Source organism: Pinus tabuliformis, chromosome 9 (assembly GCF_031772625.1).
Source record: "Pinus tabuliformis cultivar Carrire ecotype Pingquan chromosome 9, CPIR1, whole genome shotgun sequence".
Classification (NCBI taxonomy): Eukaryota; Viridiplantae; Streptophyta; class Pinopsida; order Pinales; family Pinaceae; genus Pinus; species Pinus tabuliformis.
In genome coordinates this window covers 1113037730-1113045250 of record NC_142307.1, presented here as the reverse complement: position 1 = coordinate 1113045250, position 7521 = coordinate 1113037730, and positions in this window count along the sequence as shown.

Below are 7521 nucleotides of genomic sequence, written 5' to 3'. Positions count from 1 at the left end.
CTTCCTCATATTGTATGGTATACTTGTCATATTACATTGGATATTATTCTTGCTCAAACTAGATTGATTCATCTTTCTTCACTTCTTCTTCTTTATTATCCTCTTCCTTTTCATCTTGTTTATCTTCAGAGATTTCAACAATTTCCTGAGGGTTTGTCCCCTCCACATTCTTCTTGGCCCTTGACCTAGTCCTAGGCCCCATCATGAGCTCTTTATTCTTAATTGTTTCTTCTACCTTAACCTAAAACTTGATGGTCTGAGATGATTCCACTTGACCCTTGGTTTCTTGAGTTTTCTCTTTGCCTTTTGAAATCTGCTTGTTACCCTACTTACCAAGTTCCACCATGGACTTATTGCTGGGTTTTTTATCCATTTCTTTAACCAACTTTGTCTCTTTCACTGTGTAGGTGACCTTCTTCTCATGTGTTTCATGTAATTCGCGTTCCTCCTCACAAATTTTGACTGATGAAGATTTTGTTTGTGGTAGTAAACCAATGTTAGATATAAAGTTTGACCAATAAATATTTTTCTTATCAACTACAAACTTGACCAAAATTTTAATGAGGGAGAAATTGAAAATAATGGACATATGGTTATCCTTCTGAAGCTGAAATTTCTATGCCATCCTTTCCGTAATTTTGAATAAGAATAAGCATAGGATCATGGGTTTTTTGTAAGTGAAGTTCTATAGAAGCCTCAAATGATACTAGTACGCCTTGCTGAATCTACACTAACATGTGAAATACCTCTAGATAAATTTGAAAAGCTCACTCTAATGGTGTTGAAGGTAGATGTTGGGGAAATTTGTAGAAAACTTTTCACTAAACTTAGGCTTCAAAAACTATTCAAAAGTTGAAATATCAAGCTCATCACCTTTCAACCATTTTTCACTAGTTGTAGGGAGATTTTTGACATCTGCAATGAGTTTTTCTGTGGCAATTATTTCCACATTCCCTAACCTAAATTTTCTATCATGGATGTTCAGGGAAAAGAGGATAGTCAATCTTGTATTATGACGCATTTTTTGGAATTTTTGATAGAATGGAATGCACCCAGCATTCTTGAAAGAAACTCTAATGGTTGGGGAGGAGTTTATTAGGTTTAGGGTGTTGGGCTCAATGTGTACAATATCCCCTCCTGTTCTTCTAGTAGTGGTAGCCATTAACACTACACTTGGAGAGTTCAACCTAAAAATTATGAGAAGCTACGTGTACAGGTCAGAGAGTTAGAGACTTGAGACACCTCATCATTACATGATGGTTACATTTTCTCATTAACAAGACACAACTTTAGGCTAGAAATTTGACTGTATGCGTGGCTTGCAGGCAGGGTGTGGGTAGAGATTTTTTTTAAAGCCAATGCAACAAGAGCTTTAATGTCCTTAATCTGAGTGTTGAACAATAAATTCGTAGACTGGGAAACTGACTCCTACCTCCCACACTAATGAAATTTCTATGCGTTAACGATGGTGGCTTCAGGACATAGTGCATACTTGTTGTGTAACACTCTCTATAGCGAAAATGCAACACAATTTTTGAAATTCTTCTGCAATCTATCTTTCAGTGCATAGCCAGTCTTCAACGCTCCTGCACAATGAACCAATACATTTTCTTATGATCAAAAGCAAAGAAAATAACATCCTCCTGGGGTGATTTGAAAATGATCCCTAATATCTGATGCCATAATTGAACATGTTGTTTAATTGACGCTCCACCTAAAAGCAATCATATTTGAATTTGGGAGTGTGATAGGATCTCAGAAAATGATGTGTGTCTGATGACCACAATTTGTGTATGGTGTATGTGGGTGAGGTTCACTCATCATACGCAATGATAATTTATCAAGGGAATTTAGGCCTAGAGTAAAAGGGGACTTAGGCTTAGGATAAAATGGAATTTAGGCCTAAAATACAGATAAGGGATAACATGAATATTTAGGAATAGGAAAAAAGTTTGAAAGAATAAGGGAATAGGATAAGTAGGTCTAAGGAAGAAAATAGGGAATACGAAATGAGGGAGATAAATTATATTAGAAGTGGGTAAAAACATTGTGACATATGTGACCATACTTCGTAAGACATCATCCCTTCTATAAACATATGTTCAGGTGAACCACTAAAACAAACCCTAAAAACCCTCACTCAAAAATCCTAATGACGCCTCTCAAACTCAAACACCCCTTCTCGTTAATGATTGAAACTTTGATGACCAAGTGATGACCAAATTCATGGATACTTTCCACGTAGTGGTTGGTCGAACTCATGCCAACAAAAATGTTTGTGAGTTTGACCTTTTCCATGACAACAGAATTATTTTCAAAGACATTTGACTACCAATAAACTAACTAACCCTAACACAACACTCCATAGGTATTCATTAGCAACATCAACCATATTAGTTTCATTTTGGTTTCAACTCTTAGAACTTATATGGTATATCATAATACACAATAGCTTAATGTTTAGTTTCTCCTTGTAATTGTGTTCATCAACTTCATCAAGATTTCATTAAGGTAAAATTGAGGTAATACATCAACTTTGAAATTATTATAGTTCATTGAAAACATGGAAAGCTATCAGATAATAAACTTTTTGGCTCATTTAAATGTGCATATGATCTTACTTCAACACCCTTATTCATATACCCTTACTACACCCTTTCCATGCACTCTACTCATGATCATCATGACCACACTCATGTCCCTCCTGCACCCCATAATATCACGAATTCAATTGCATGAAAACTCATTATAATCCTTACAATTTACATATATGCATGATTTTTTAAACTCTCATCTGCATATTTCCCCTTATCTCGAACCATCTCTTGGATTTGAAAAGAGTTTTTTAACTTGTATTCTGCTCAAAATTTTATCACAATTTTTGAAACCCTTACTTTATTCCTTAGTAGTGATAGTTGCTTGGAACAAATTGCCTTCACATAAAATTATGCATAAATAAATTATAGAATCATGGGGAAGGTCAATGTTATTAGGAAAGAGCCATTGTTATTGAAATTTTTGGAAGCTTACCCTCAATACAATCCTAATAAATTGATTCTAAGAGAAGCAAGGTAGCTTCCATTCCTCAAGAAGTTTTAAGGGCACATTGATTCTATGAAAACATTGTTTGAAAAAGGTTTGAAGGTCAAGTTACTTATGTAGGTGTCTTAGAGATGGTTCTGTCAGAAAATGGTGGCTTAGGCCATTGGAATACCTCAAACAGGAGAGATGATATTCAAGAATAAATAGGTTGAGCATGGGGTTTGGACATGATATTTGTGCTCAATATCACAAAGATCGAATTGGTTTTGAAATATACCCAGAGAATGGATCACAAAGAAGTGGAAGGATTTGTTAGTTGTCACTGTAAAAGTAAGTTACATGTGAAGTAAGGTATGAAATAACTCTCCTTTATCATATTCATCTCCTATTATACTTTGAACACAATGATCACTTGAATTTTACATTCCATTTAAGAAAAATTCTAGGTTGAATGGAAAAGCACATACAAGAAAAACCTAGAAATGTTAGTCAAAGATTGTACAACGTCGTTTAATTAAACTCATAATTGTGGAGGAATTGCATGAATGAGGTGTTTCTTGGTACATACTAGATCTATTAATGGGACCATTTCACATCAGGAAATACCCCAATATGTTAATATGGTTTCTAAATAATGTCATAGAAATGGTAGTAAAGATTTTAGGTTCCATGAATTTCTATCCTTCACTACTTGTGGAGTGGGTTCTAAAAAAAAATCTATGAATTAGGGATGTGTACAGTCTATTCCAATTACACTAGTCATGCATAGAAGAATTACCAAGAGTATGATGAAGAACAAGGCAAAAAAGAAAAGTGTGGATCAACCATTAAAAAATATGTTCGTCTCCAATTACACTAGAACATACTTCTTTGCATATTGAGCTAATATGAATGGGGCATAGTCATGTTCAACAGAAGAAATCTTTAACCTCCTTGTTTATAAAGTCTAGAGATAGATTTTATGAGGCCAAGACTCACATATATCAATTCCTTGACTATGTTGTTCCTTCAACACCAAGTACCAATGTTTTTTGAAGATAGCACATATTAATATGAGCATGTAAAACAAGCCACCTCTTCTAATACCCCAAGTAGGCAAACAAATTCCAAATTTAAGAAGAAAAATAACAATATTTATAGATTAAAAGCATAGATTTATGAGTTCATGGTATTATATAGATGCATAAAGAGTGAAAATATTATGCTAAAGGAAAAGGGTTCCCAACTATAAGAAGAAACTGGGAACTTAACATCAAAAAATAATAAGTCCTTTAAACTTGACAAGAACTGGCACAAAAGAACTCAGTAGTTTTCACTTCATAAAAGGACTTTGGAGAAGAAACCCAAGGAAGAGTAGAAGAGAAAAGGGGCCAATGCGAACATATACATTAGTACCAATTGATATATTTGAAGCATCAATCAAAGTTTTACTCAGTTTTGAATAAATTTTAGTAGTAAGACATCTATCGGATATCTTGTTTGTATGAGGACACAAAAAACATCTTATGTGGGGAGTTGTTGGGGTGTTTTTTTGATTCCATTTTTATTTCCATTTATCCCATTCACGCTCATATTAATCCCCCCTTTTACAATATTATCATTCCTTTTACCATAATTTTTATGCAAAGTTCATTGAAGATATACAAGGTAATTACATTATTAATTTAATAGTTTTTCATTGTTTTTGGTGAGTTAGGGGGAGTAAGGAGTTTTTTTATAACTAATGATGGTTTAACTATTTTAATTTCTATAACTCCTATAAAGATTCTATAATCCACCAAATTATTCGACGCATTTGCAGGATTCTAGAAAGGAAACTAAGGCATGAGATTTTCTCTTACATGCCTTGAGATGCGTCCATGTTTGTCAAACCAATTATAGCATGAAAAAGGTAAGCACTAGCCTATGATAAAACTCATGGTCAACCTATGCCAAGAAAAATGTTTTTATCTAAAAAATAAGTGGACATAAATGATTGGGGATTGTTTTGTCTCATTAAATATGATCATGGTCTACCCTTGTCACGAAAATTACCAAACTACCTTTATTTTCCTATTGTGATAGGTTTTGATGTAAAAAATGTGTAAAAGAGGGGACCTAATTAGGTTTCATCTGCAAGCATTTTTGTAAGCTTTAAAATCTATACAAAATGTGGTGCATTGTAACAATAACAATAGTAACATTTAATCAGTGAATTTTTGATGTAATTTGGTAGTTAGTTTATCCTTGATCGATTTATTATTAGGCTAAGGATTAGAGAAATTGTCTCAACATATATTGTTGAATATTAAATTATTTAATAGAAATCCACCAAGTTTATGTTTCAATATAGTCTGTATGTTTATTCGGTTTGTGGTGGTGTAGTTTTCTAAGCAATGTGAAGCTAGTTGGAAGGGTTTGTTGACTTGACCATCATTTCTCTTATTCTTCTTATATTTTAATTTTTTGTTGTAAATTGATAACGATAATTAACATATAGTTTTCCCTTTTAGTTTTATGAATAGTGTGTACAGTTACTAAGTTTAATTGCCCTACTACCATTATTTATATTCCTACAATGTTTTATTCCTTTGCAGAGAAGATAAGTCTTCATTGAAGGTTGAATGATATATTTTGTTTATAATTCCCCTCAAGAACACTTGACCACTTAAAAATTCCATATTTGCATCCCGTTGCATAAAGAAAACTTTGTGTTGCTAATCCCATGATGGATGATCTCTTTGTGAAGTGTGAAATGATATAGTGAATAGATTTCATTCTTGATATTTTCTCATTTGTTTTGAATTCAATTTAAAAGTAGCCACCTATGAAATAATAATTCTCATTTAAGTGTGGAATTGAGGTTAACTCCATCGACAAATACATTTATTTTTAGGAATATCACTTGAGTGAAGAGAGTATATTTTAATCTCAAATGAAAGAATTTATTTGATATACCATCTAGTCATTAAGATATTTGTAGCATTTTTTTTGTTGAGTTATTTGATTTTGAAATTGTAATTCTATGTTTATAATATTATATCAACAATTAATATATTTCCACGTAGGTTAGATAGACCACTTATGTCCTAAACCCTACACATAGAGTGTTAGTATCTCAAAAGTTTACGTCCCTGGATTGCTAATTTAATTTCCAGAATTGAGGTTAATTATATTGACTAATAGTCCCTATGGATCCAAGCACTGCACCTATAGTTATGTTTTTGGAAGACTACAAGAAGATGGATAGAAAAACAAAGAGCACAATCCAATTCGGTCTTTTAGATTCAGTTGTTATCACCAAAACATTGATCATATAGCGTAATTTACTAGATGGATCGAAGTACACCATGTAAAGCCAATTTTACCATAGTAAAATTGCTTTCAGTGTGAGAGATTACTTAATAAACCACCTTTTTTAAGTAATTTATAATTAAACCCATGAAGAATAATTAAATAAATCACTATTTATTTTATTTTCTTCTAGGAATAATTAATTAAACCATTGTTCAATTATTATTCCTTGTCATATTTGACCCAATTATTAAAAATAATAGATAAACTATTAGTTATCTTCTTTTTCTATAGGAATAATTAATTAATCACTAATTAGTTGTTATTCCTTGTCAAATTTAACGAAATAGCATAGGAATAATTAAATAAATCATTATTTGTTTATTATTCCTTAACCAATTTGTTCAGATGATAAATAAATCATTTATTTATTTATTATTTCTAAATACAAGTTTAAATACTTTTTCCCTCCTAACCAAATATAACAAAATATTCCAAGTGGTTATTCCAAGAATGCAGTTAATAATAGTTTATTCTTCCTCATTATTTGAGGATAACTCAATATTTTATTACAAATTGAAGGATTTTCCATTCATTATTCACTTTTGATTATTTTCATTGTTTCACTCACTATTGTAACTCTGGTTATTTTCATTGTTTCACACCATATTTTTGTTGGGTTTACACATTATAGAGGAGAGAGACTCTACATAAGATGAAGACATTTGAGGATAGCCAAGAACCCATCCCATAGAGGGGGAATGGTAACATTTATTTGTTCCCTTCATAGGTGTTATAATAAAACTATTCTTTGTATATCTGGTTTGTTGGCATTATGATACAAGTGTTGTCCTTGATGGAAACTCACATAGATGACAATTCATAGTGCAACAGGATTAACAATAAAGAATTATAGATCAAACTCCATATATTGAAGAAAGAGAGGTATACGCTGGCTCACTTTGTCCAAGTAGCGTGTACACATAGCTACACAGAACAAAAAGAGTATATACATATAGACACACCCTCGAAAGAAGAAAAGTGCATACAAGATGGAAAATCAAGGTTTTTGTGCTAGGTATTGGTCCAAGGTATTTGGTCTGAGTTATCTGGTCTGAGGTATTGGTCTGAGGTATTTGGTCCAAGGTATTTGTCCTAAGTGGTTTTTCTCTGAGGTATTGAGAAAGGCCTAAAACTATATAAGGA